The sequence below is a fragment of the Cupressus sempervirens genome, chromosome 7 (assembly GCF_028749045.1).
Source record: "Cupressus sempervirens isolate cs-2001-9-10 chromosome 7, ASM2874904v1, whole genome shotgun sequence".
Classification (NCBI taxonomy): Eukaryota; Viridiplantae; Streptophyta; class Pinopsida; order Cupressales; family Cupressaceae; genus Cupressus; species Cupressus sempervirens.
This window is the reverse complement of record NC_143124.1, coordinates 765,148,433-765,160,841: the sequence shown is the minus strand read 5'-3', so window position 1 is coordinate 765,160,841 and position 12,409 is coordinate 765,148,433. Positions and strand designations below refer to the sequence as shown.

The following is a 12,409-nucleotide window of genomic DNA, read 5'->3' as shown; positions in this document are numbered from 1 at the left end:
GTTGGAGCAATGGTAAAAAAAAATTCAATGGTAAATGCTACAATTGCAATCAACATGGTCACAAAGCAAATGAATGCAAAGAGAAACCAAAGTTTGAGGGCAAATGTTACAAATGCAAGAAACAAGATCACAAGGCATCTGAATGTAGATCCAAAGCATTCAATCCAGCAGAACAGGTTATCAAAGCAATATTTGGTTGGGACTACAATACTTGGTGCAAATGTCACTATTGTGGAGAATATGGACACATTGGAATAAATTGTGCAAGGCATCACCTAATAAAGAAAGATACTACTATAAGATGTTATACATGTATCGAACTTGGTCATATATCCAAGAATTGCATGAATATAGGAAGAGTTAAAGATGAAAAGAAAGCTAGAAATAACAACATTCGAAAACAGATGAGACAACAATGGATTCCTAAGTCTACCAAGCCAGAAATTTCAAATGATGGTGATGTCACTCAAGAAATGGGTGACTCCACCATTTCTAATTAGACTCATCAAGAAGGACCAGGGACTACATCTTCAAGCAATATCCTAAAATAGTTCCAAAATGTAGAAGTGCAAATGACAAATTAGTATTTTAGATACAAGACATAGTTCACTGTGGTGCATCTACCAAGCAAGGTTGGTTTTAGACTTAACCGAGCTAGGCCGGTAATGTGAAAGGATTTGTTTGTTTACTGACTTGCAAGGTTTACCGAGTAAGTTGGTGAATATCTAACAAACCCTAGGACATCTTAGCTACCTTCGTACTTGAGCATTAATGGCAGATTTTTCATCAAAAAGGCAGAATTTGATCTCATTTTTCATCACGAATTTAGAATATATAGAGCGAAGAAATTTCCAAGAGTGTGAAAGTGAGTTCAAGCAATTTTCTAGTGAAGAATTTGTTTAACAAAATCATTCACTCACTGAGCAGTAATGGCATCTGCAAGCACTAGCAGCAGCAAGGCAAAGAGAGGTTCTGAAATGCTTGTGAAGGGAGTAGAATGGAAAGCACCCAGCTTCAAGCTCGTTCCCGCCATAGCTAAATCACTCGATCCACATGGAGCCCAATCAAAGATTCCAACAAAGATACTACCTATAAATGACATTCGTACTCATTTCAAATGCACTATTCAAGAAATAGGGACACTAGATATGGATAATGTCCTAGCCGAGTTGTGTGTGGATGGAACCCTCAAACCTGAGTTCAAACATCTGGAAACCAAAGGTTTGACCCATATCCCGCACCTACCAAAGAACTTTCAAATGAAATGGATAAGATACATTTTAAGCCATGTGCATAATGGTCAAATGTGGTTAGAGCAACCCATCCTGATAATGAAGAAAATGATTCATAAGATCATGGGTTTGCTAATGTTAAGCAAATCAAAAACAACTAAAACCCTAAGTCAGCATGAACTTCAGAAGTTAACCCTAGCTGAATGGGATGGAAGAGGATTAAAACTTAACAATGTATCTGATATAGAGCTAAGATTCAGAATTTATTTAATTGCATATAAGATGTATAGTTCCAACAGATTGAATAGCATGCCCTGTGAGGCCGTAGATTTAGCCTATAAGGTTGTGAAGAAAAATATGGAGTTTTACCTAGCAGATGTGCTGCTAAAACAACTTAATAAAAACATGGATAGTATAAGGACCTCAAAAACCAACTCTGTAAATTTGGTTCTTTGTTATTTTGTTTATTTTTCTATATACAAAATTTTTTCCCTTCAAAAGGTACAGTTGTATGGAGAAAAGATATTTCAGTTTTGTATCAAATAAATGAGTTTGTAGCATAGATGGGTGAAAATTTTGATAGTATTATGGATAATTATTTTGAAGACTTCAAAGAGAGAATGAATAATAGATTTAGAATCCCTCCTAAGCTTGTTGAGGACTATAAAGATGATGTGTGCTTCATGGTTGACTGTGACAAGGTATACATTCAGGCAGTCAGACCCTGAGTTGCATGGGTGAAACCTCTTCCTTATGAGGTAAATATTGATGAAGCCAGAAACATTATAGAAGCACTGGTAAATGAGCCAATAGACCCTAGGCAACAAATTTTTGGAACTTGTGATGAAGCTAAGGCTAGAATTGAGCTTGAAATCAAGCTACCACAGGCCATAAGTAAGGGTAAGAGAAAAATAGCCAAATTGAAAACTTCTACCAGTCCTCTTATGCTCACCAAGGGAAAAGGTGAAGATGAAGAAGATGATGAAGAAGAAGGAGGAGAAGAAGGAGGAGAAGAAGAATCTATAGAGGAACAGCCAAAGAAGAAAGGTAAGGTAATCATTACCAAACCCAAGAAGAAGCCTATTGTAGTATTCACCAGAAGAACCAGGAAAGGTAAGCAAGAACCTATACTAGTTAGGCCTACACCCACATTTGAGCAAAGACTCAAACAATTGAAGGAAGGAGCTAGAATCACAAATTTCAAAGCATTGAAATTTGAAACTAGAACTGATGAAGAGAAAATGCAAATTGAGGAACTGGTACTCAGCAAGATGGGTAAATGAAAATACTCCCCAGACCAGATTGCCCCTCAAATCTCAAAAGAACTACTGGAGAGATTCCAACCGAGATGGGAGTTAGCCACCCAAACGGTAAAAGATATTTATGAGAAATCTCTAAAAAATCTTCAACCAAGTCTCACTGGAGTAGAAGTAAAAGCTAAAATGAAAAACCATGAAGGTAAAAAGATGATCAGATTCCACACATGTTTTATTTTGATTAAAGACATTGAACATGTTGTAAATGATGCTACAAACATGTGGAAAAACATCTATCATCTACATAAGCCCAGTGTAGACCCAGTAGAAATCAAAGATGATGATAGCAACAGTGATGATGAGCTTGATAGCACTCCATCCATCATAGTCTCACTAGGAGAGCTGCATGCACTAATGGAAGAGAAGGAGGAAGAAGACAAAGAGGAAGAAGCTAAAGAGGTAGATAAAGAAGAGGATGACCTTGTGAAAATTGCAGTAGCAGTTATTGCATCCCTTCCTCACTCTCCACCTAAAACTATGATATCATCAAGGTTGGAGTCAGCTTCAACAGATTTGGTCACAACTACATCAGATATATCATCTACAACTACCACATCTCAGCTCCAGGTATCATTAATGGAAGTGTCTACCACTTCATCTACTGAGCTGCATACCTCCACTTCATCTACCGAGCTACAGACAACTTCTTCAGTTACTGAGTCATCCACTACAGCAGTCACCACATCAAAAGTATCTATTATATTTTTTCACCCGCCAAGGATTTGAATTTTAAAATTCTAGCACGTCCAACAGCTAGTTCCCAAAGTTAGTATTATTTTAATGCCAAGCCCTATGTTATGTTTTGCAGCCCGCAAGTTTCTCTACTGTTAGATCTGAGGAAGATCTACAGTTGGCGCTATCTCACCAATGAAATCTACACAAGACTTACATTTGTGACATGGTGCCCTTTTTCCACATGTCTGGTGGGTCCAACGGGCTAGGAAACAGGTTCAGTGGGTCAAAAAAGTTTTGTGGCGCCATGGGCGCTATGTCACTATCACGTGTTGGCTGAGAAATCTTCATAGCGACATAGTACCCGACGGAAAGGTCTGGTGGCGGGTGGGTAGTTTCACGAAGGGCTGGAAAGTCTAAAAGGCGGCAAGGCGCCATGTCACTATAAAAAAACTCATGATTTTTTTGATAGCGACATAGCGCCCAGTCAGCCAAAAGTTGTTCTACGGTGAGTCTCTATATCAGCGACAAGGTTCGTGGCAATGGAAAAAATCAGCGGTAGGAGTGATCAGATAGTCGAGTCCCATTTGTACCTCATCTGCATAGTCAGAAGCTCGACATCATGGTGGCAAATCGGGGGGAGCCACATGCAAATTAGAGGACATGTCATCAATTGGGTACTATGGCGCTATGGGAATTTGACCTCAATTTTCTCATAGCGACATGGCGCCTAATCGACATGTGGCAACTCTGTGGGGTCAGGTCTTGGAATCTGCCAGCTCGGCACTTCAAATGGCCAATAGGGAGATGCCAGGTGTATGAGTCAGAACAAAGATGTGTCATGGGACTAGGTCGTCAGCATTGTTAGTGCTGTCAAAGGTTAAGATCTCCACTGTCGGATCCACAAAGATCAAGGGCAGGTGCCATTGTGCTATCAGAAACTGCTCGGGAGATAACATTGGCAACATAGCACCCGGGCACCACGTGTCCCTGTGGGACCATATTTTCATGAGGCTAGCATAGTAAAGAGGGGCAAATCTTCACGATCGTCAGATTAAGTTAGATCGACAGCAGGCGCCACCGCGCTATGGAGAAGTTACATGGTGATTATGTTAGCGACATAACACCCATCTGCCACATGCCAGTAGGACTAGGTTACAACAGGGTACTTCAGTCAACACACTAGTTTTCATTTGAGGGTGATACAATTGCTGAGGTGGCACCAGATATGATGGGCCCAGGGTAAGGACAGCACAGAGCGTGACGAGTCTTCGCGATCGTCAGATCAGAGCAGATCAATGGGAGGCATCATCTCGCTATGGTAAAGTTGTGCGACCTTTACCATAGCAACATAGCATCTTGTTGACACGTGTCTTGCTAGCTTGACTAGGGTTGGCAGTTAGTGACTGGTGGTTAGTGTGATTACCGTCACAGTTAGCGTTAATATTCAAAGGTGGCGCTGTTAGTTCAATGAAGGTGGTCAACTGTGGGAGGACTCCCTAGGTGGTAGAACAAAGAGAGATGATTGGCTCGCATGGCCCAGCTGGCTCGTATAGCCTATTTGACTTTCTTTGACCCTGTTGATTCATGAATCAAGAAGCAAATGTATCAATTTTGTTGTGCGATTCAATCTTCATGATCAATCCTGACCTACCCGAAATGAATGCGGAGCGAGAAGGAACACTCCACTGTCTCAGTCGATCCATCTACTGTGTCAGGATCATTCATTGGCACCACTTTTGTCTACTCGAGGCATTTCTCCAGTTGAATATCTAATTTTGTACCTCAGAACCATGCTGGAGTGTGATCTTTGATCTAATATTTTTGTATGGGAGCTTGATGGAAGTAGTTGAGTAGTTAATGCAAAGCCAATTTTCTCAGTTATGCCTGAACTATAAAGGCAATTTTGTGATCTTTTCTCAAGGTTGACCCTTCTCTATTATTCTCTACTACTGCTCGTAGGTCTGCAATGTAAAATTCCATGTGCCTTTGAATTGTATGATTTCCTATTTTATTCGCTTCAGCCATTAATGTGTATGTGCATCCTTCTTGCCTCTCATTGGTGTTTTCTTGAGATCTGTAGTCTGCATACTGTATCTATTTTGCCTATTGGATAATATATAAGTGAGATTCCTCTTCCCTTGTACTATTCAATTTTTTCTTCTGATCTGTATGTGGTTATTTGAGTAAAAGCAAGTCTAAACACGTATATCCTTAGTTTCATTTTGGTTTAGTAGCACATGTATGGGCAGAGATTGGTCTGAACACTCTATTTTTGTGCATCACCTCCTTAGATTAGATTAGGTAGATTTGTTTTCGTGCTCTTCTTCTCCCTTTTCCTCTCCAAGAGTAGATAGGTGTGCCCTGATAGTAAGAGGAAGCCGGCCTTCTCCAGAGACTCAACCTCGTAGTTCAAGTCCCATAGCTTGGAGGTTGTTTCCATGTTTCACTAGGTTGTCCTTGTGCATAGGCCTTGGACAAGGGTGCAAACCTAAGTGACAATAGTTTTTGGCATGCCTGGTGGGACTCTCTTCAAACAAGATTTAAAGTCTACTGGTGTCAAAGAAGAAAGAGTTTCAAGATTAATACTGAAGAGATAGTGCTGGCTTCAATATTCAAGTCTTCAAGAGGTTGATTCTTCAAAGTACTTGGTGACTCTGCACATCAACAAATCTAGTTCCAGGCCAAAGTTGTAGTGATTCATGCCCAAAGCTGAAACAAGGGCATCTTCTAGAGGTCAATTCCAATATTAAGAGCTTTCTCTTTCAAATCCTAGAAGAGGGAGGACTAGAACTTCATTATCACCAATTAGGGGTGTAATAACAGTTAATATACCTGTAAGATCTATCTCTACTCCTCCTGTTGTTCGAACTCAGCCTAGATTGCCATCAACACTCATCAATAGAACACTTATTTACATGGAACAGCCAAGAGTTCATGCTTTTTCCACCTTTAATGGTGGAAGTCATCTATTGTTAGCCCAAAGACATGATATACTAGTATCTGCAGTAAAAAGCATACCTGATTTTATTGGTGGAACTTCCATCTCCCCTTTAGAGCATATTCAAGAAGTAGCAAATGTCTGTAATATTCATGGTATCACAGAGGATGATGTTGCTATCAAACTTCTAGCCTCATCTTTAAAAGGAAAAGTGTTACAGCGGTATAGAGGCTTAGCTCATGGTTCTATAACTAATTGGGATGAACTAAGAGAAGGATTATGCAAACATTTTGAGGATAGAAGTAACCATCTGTCACTTTTAGAGCAGTTGACTACAATAAAAAGAGCCCCCCATGAGAATATGATTGATTTTAATTATAGATTCCAAAAGACATGGGATAGAATACCTACTACAGTGAAACCTACCCCTGGTAATGCCTTCTTGCATTACCTTAGAGCTTTTAATAGTGATATTGCCACTACAATCCAAACTATGGGAGGAGATACCTTGCCTAATGCTTATGAGATAGCCATAAAAGTATCCTAATACAAGGAAGAAAATTGGCTCTAAGGCTCCCTATGCCTTTCTTTCCTGATGTTCCCAACCACCAACCAGCAATAGCCCCTCTTCCTACAACTTCTACATCACAAGCCCTCAGTCCAGTCCCCCAAGCTTCTACATCCTCAAATGGGATAGGTGAACTCAAAGAAATGCTCCAAGGTCTAGTGTTGAATATAGATAAGAGAGAGAAGACCTTGGATAAAAAATTGCAAGAGCAGGGGAGGGAGTTGAAGGACCAAGGGAAGAGATTAGAGGATAGTCTCTCTATGATACAAAAAATGAGTAACAAGGTGGTGGCCTTAGAAAGGCAGCAAGCTCAAGGTGGCAAGCCTCCCTAATTGCAATATCAAGCTCCAAATGTTGGTAGGCCTCTTAACTAGTGGAATAGCTCTTTTGATCAGGGTAGGCAAAATAGTCATGCTTCTGCTTCAAGCTCAAATCAGAATAGAGCTATAGTCCCTCAAAATAACTTAGCCCAAGATCAAGATTTATGTCCTTCTTGCAACTATTCTTATACCTATTGCATGTGCCAGAAGGCGGAATCTTATATGGCCCTAACTGTCCAAGAACTTGCAGCAAAGCAATCATACAAGGAGGATCATCTCAAGGAGGCCTCATACATTCAAGGACGTGATGATTTCTCTTTTAAGAATCATCAGATTGGGGAGCATTTTAATGTAAACCAGGATTCCATTGCTCATAATAGAAGAAGCAAGAAGAGATCTATGGAACAAACTGCCCCTCCTTCTCCTAATTAGGCCTCAACTTGAAGTGCTACACCTCATATACAAGCAAAAAATGAACAAATAAGTACTCCACAACAGAAAAAATAAGATTCTAGAAGGAAAGATGTAGGTGATCCTTATGTTGCTCCATCTCAAACTCTTATAATTGTAGCTCCCAAAGTTTCTACCAAAGTTCCTAATACACCATTCAGTGTGGTAGAGCAAATGAAGAAAACAAATGTGAATATTTCTATGTGGGATGCTGTTGCTACCATACCAATGCAAAAGAGGATGCTGCAGCAAGAATTAGAGAAGATTGAACCCAAGGATCAGCCATCTACCATGGAGAGCACCACAAGTCTACTACAACCAGCAGGGGATGTGGAGACAAATAAAAAGGTTAGACCTCCTCCGTTCTATGTTTCTCTGATTATAGGAGGAAAATTAGTCCACAATTGCATGATAGATTTAGGGGCTAGTAGCTCAATAATGCCTAGGTGTGTTGCTGATGCTCTAGGAATGAAATATGAGCCCATTGTTAGGGATGTGTTACAATTAGATGGTAGTACTATCAAAACTATAGGTATCCTTAGGAATGTGGAGATGGCCCTACATGCATGCCCTGGTTGCACTGTGATTCAAGACATATCTATTGCTGAAGTCAAGCCTTATTTTGCCATCTGCCTTTCAAGAGACTTCACTACTCAAATTGGTGTATTTATATCTGCTGATTGGTCATATATGTCATTTAAGACTAGATATGGAGCCAATGCCTCAATTAGAGCAAAACCTCAAGCCCTTCATCACACTGAATCTTACACCCCCAATCCCATCAATATGAATTGCCCTATTCTAGAGATGGATGAAAATGACTTAGTGACTGAGCCTATCACTTCTATAGTAGAGATTCCTAATTTCTTCTTAGATGAGTGGGCAAGTACATATTAGTTTGAACCTATGTTAGAGACTCTTGAGACAGGCCTTAGTATATATTGCATAATAGAGAAAGATGCCCAAGTTCCTGATCTTGTTGGGACTAATGATGATATAAATGGAATATGGAGTATGTACTTTGATGGATCAAGGAATAGAAATGGATCAGGGGCCAGTGTTATGTTGGTCTCTCCTGCAAAAATAAGATACTACTTCTCCTTTAGGGTCCAATTCAGTTGCACCAATAATGTGGCTGAGTATGAATCTTTGATTCAAGGTCTCTTACTTGCCCAAAAGAGAGGAATTCAAGACTTGAGAGTATATGGAGATAGTGAGTTGGTAGTCAATCAGGTGAGAGGCTAGAATATCACCAAAAATGGCCTACTCAAGTCTTACAAACACAGAGTCTGGGATTTTCTTGAGGGCTTCAATGCATTTAATATTCAGAGCATTCCTAGGAAAGAAAATAAACATGCTGATAGACTTGCAGCAGTGGGTGTAGCTTATGATGTACCAGGGAATCTTGAGGAGGAGAAGAAGAACCAAATAAGGGTGGTAGTGAGGCCTTCCATCCCTAACAACAACACTCATTGGCAGGTGTTTGATTCTGATGAGAAAATTGTGAGTTTCTTACAGAATGAGGCAGAATTCTTAGATTAAAACCAATCAAGACTGCAAGATCAGTATGGTGATCAGATCATTCACCTTAGTTCTAACAAGTTTCCCAAGGGTCTCATTACCTTGGAGAGTGTTTTTAAACTTGATGATCAAACAAGAGGCAAAGGAATGAATCTAGCTGCAAAAAAGGATGATTATGCCCCAGTTACAATTGCTGATGGAAAATCGTTGAATATGGGGAAGGTATGTTCTGAAACTGAGCAAGAAAACTTCATTCATCTATGTCAAGAATTTAATGATGTATTTTCTTGGACATATGATGACTTAAAAGGGTTTGACCCTAGTTTGTTTCAGCATACCATAAATTTAGTTGATAAGGTCAAACTAGTAAGGAAAAAACATAGGCCATTGAATCCTAAGATTGAACCTCTAATGAGAAAAGAACTATCTAAGTTGATAGAGGCTAATATAACATTTCCTATCAAACACTCATAATGGGTAGCTAACCTTGTCCCTATAAGGAAGAAGAATGGAGAAATTAGACTATGTGTGGACTTTAGAGACCTTAATCAGGCTTCTCTTAAAGATCACCATCCTCTCCCTTCCATGGAGCAGATTCTATCTAAGGTCAGTGGGTCAAGGAGATTCTCTTTTCTTGATGGATTCTCTAGTTATAATCAAGTGCTGGTTAAAGAATCTGGTAGATATAAGACAACATTCACTACTAAATGGGGCACCTATGCTTATTGCAAGATGCCATTTGGACTAACAAATGTAGGAGCCACATTTCAGAAGGCAATGGAGATGGCCTTAAAAAAATTAATTGACAAGTTTGTCTTAGTATACCTTGATGATATAACAGTGTATTCAAAAAATGTAGAAGATCATGTTGATCACTTAAGGCAGGTATTTCTAAGATTTAGAGAGTTTGGGGTTTCCCTTAACTCAGCCAAGTGTGTCTTTGATACAAGCTAAGGAAAATTATTGGGACACATTGTATCTGATGATGGGCTGACCATTGATCCAAAAAGAACAAAGGCAATACTTGTCCTTCCTCTTCCTAAACACAAGAAGGGGCTGCAAAGTTTCCTTGGTAGGATAAATTTTGTGAGAAGGTTTATTCCTAATCTTGCTACCATGGTGAAACCTCTTACAGCTATGCTTAAGAAAAGTATGGTCTTCTCATGGACCAAGGAAGGGAAGGAGAGTTTTGAAGAAATAAAGGTAGCCATAGCCTCAGCCCCTACTCTCATGAACCCAAATTTTGAGAAAGATTTCATCCTCTACACTTTAGGTGGTGAGTCAAGTATCTCTGCTATCTTGACTCAAACAAATGACAAGGATGAGGAGCAGCCCATAGCCTTCTTTAGTGAAGGGCTCAAGGAATATGAAGATAAGTATACCTTTGTTGAGAAGTAGACCCTTGCAATCATCAGAGCCTTGAAGAAATTCAATCACCTCTTGTCCCACAATAGGATCCATTTGTTGGTGCCCCATGCCAGTGTAAAAGATTTCCTGTTAAGCAAGGATATCAGTGAAAAGAGAGCTGGATGGATCACTAGGGTAATGGATTATGACGTTGATATTTAGATGTTATCAAACCAGGATTCAGAGGGAGAGGCTGCTATGGTAATAACAGAGCAGCATGAGGAAAGAAATGTTAATGGTCCAAAGAGCTGGATAAATGATATGAGGAACTTCTTATCAGGGGATGGATACCCGCAGGGATTGGATAGAGCTAAAAGAAGACAATATAGACTGCAGTCCATTCCCTATGTTGTAATTGATGGTATCCTATTCAAGAGGGATTTTAATGGGACCCTATTGAGATGCATTGAAGTGGATCAAGCTGAGAGGATGATTAAGGAACTTCATGATGGCCCTGATGGTGGTCATTTCTCTATAAGAAAAACTGCCATGAAGATCATGAGGGCTGGTTACTATTGGCCATCTCTGTTCCATGATTACTATAGATATGTGAGGAAATTTGAGAAGTGTGTTATCTTTTCAGGCAAACAGAGGCTTGCAGCTCTTCCCCTTCATCCTATTCAGGTGGATGAGCCCTTTGCTTAGTGGGGGTTGGATTTTATGGGCCCCATTAATCCTCCATCTAGTACAGGTCATAAATGGATTTTGGCTGCTATTGATTATTTCACTAGATGGACAGAGGCAGTTTCCTTGAAGGATGCCACAGAACCATCAGTTGTTGAATTCCTTGATGGGATTGTATCTAGATTTGGTGCTCCTTCTACTATTATCTCAAACAATGCTAAGTCTTTTATTTGAACCTAGATTTGTGCATGGGCAATGAATCACAATGTCTACCTGAGCACATCATCAAATTATTATCCCCAGGGTAATGGTTTGGCTGAGTCTTCCAACAAGAATCTGGTTAGAATCATGAAGAGGACAATAGAAGACAATCAGAGGGTCTAGCATAAGAAATTAAGAACTACTCTATGGGCTGATAGGATAACACCCAAGAGATCTATTGGGAATTCACCTTTTGTGTTGGTATATGGTAGGGAGGCCAGACTCCCAATTTCATTGGAATTCCCATCCTTGGAGTTGGCTCATCAGCTGGAATTGATTGAAGATAATGCCATGTCAGTAAGAATGGCAGAGCTGATTGAACTGGAAGAAAAGAGAATAAAGGCCATGCAAACCCTAGAGATACATCAACAGTAGATGAAGAGGAATTTTGACAAGAAGGCTAGGTTCAGGACCTTCAGAGAGGGTGATCTAGTTCTAAAGTGGGATTCTGACACAGCAAAATTGAGAAGACATTCCAAGTTTGACCCACTATGGAGTGGCCCCTATCTGATTGCCAGTTGCAAATAGGCCAATGCATTTCAATTGAGGTGGTCAAATGGAGAGATTTTTCCCACTCTAGTCAATGGGATCTATCTGAAGCCTTGTTTCTAAAAAATTGTGGATCCATGTACATAAGTAGTTTAGTTCTTTCTATTGTTTTCTACTTTTCAATAAGTGCACGTGCACATGGTTCTCTCTTTGAGTTGCCAGTTTTCAATGTTTTTACAGTTTTGAGGTGTCTCAGAATTACAGAGGAAGTTTTGTTTTTTGTTGCAGTTGCAGAGCTAGGGTTTTCAATGTTTTGATCTCCTCACAGATGGGTTAGGGTTTTGCAATTCCTAGATTCAGACGTTTTTGACCCTATGGCCCAATGGATTGTTTACAGGCACTGGTCATGCATTGAGTAGGCTCATGGCCCTTGTGAGTTACCAGAAATGTTATATTTGTTCACTCGCCAAGGATTTGAACTTTAAAAGTCTAGCGCGTCCAATGGCTAGTTCCCAAAGTTAGTATTATTTTAATGCCAAGCCCTATGTTATGTTTTGTGGCCCGCAAGTTTCTCTACCATCAGATCTGAGGAAGATCTATGGTTGGTG

At 39.9% G+C, this 12,409-nt stretch overlaps 1 pseudogene; it reads left to right on the top strand.

Annotated features, from left to right (window-relative positions):
- LOC149549543 (uncharacterized) overlaps positions 1–12,409 on the top strand; it is a 120,710-nt pseudogene that overhangs the window by 33,777 nt on the left and 74,524 nt on the right.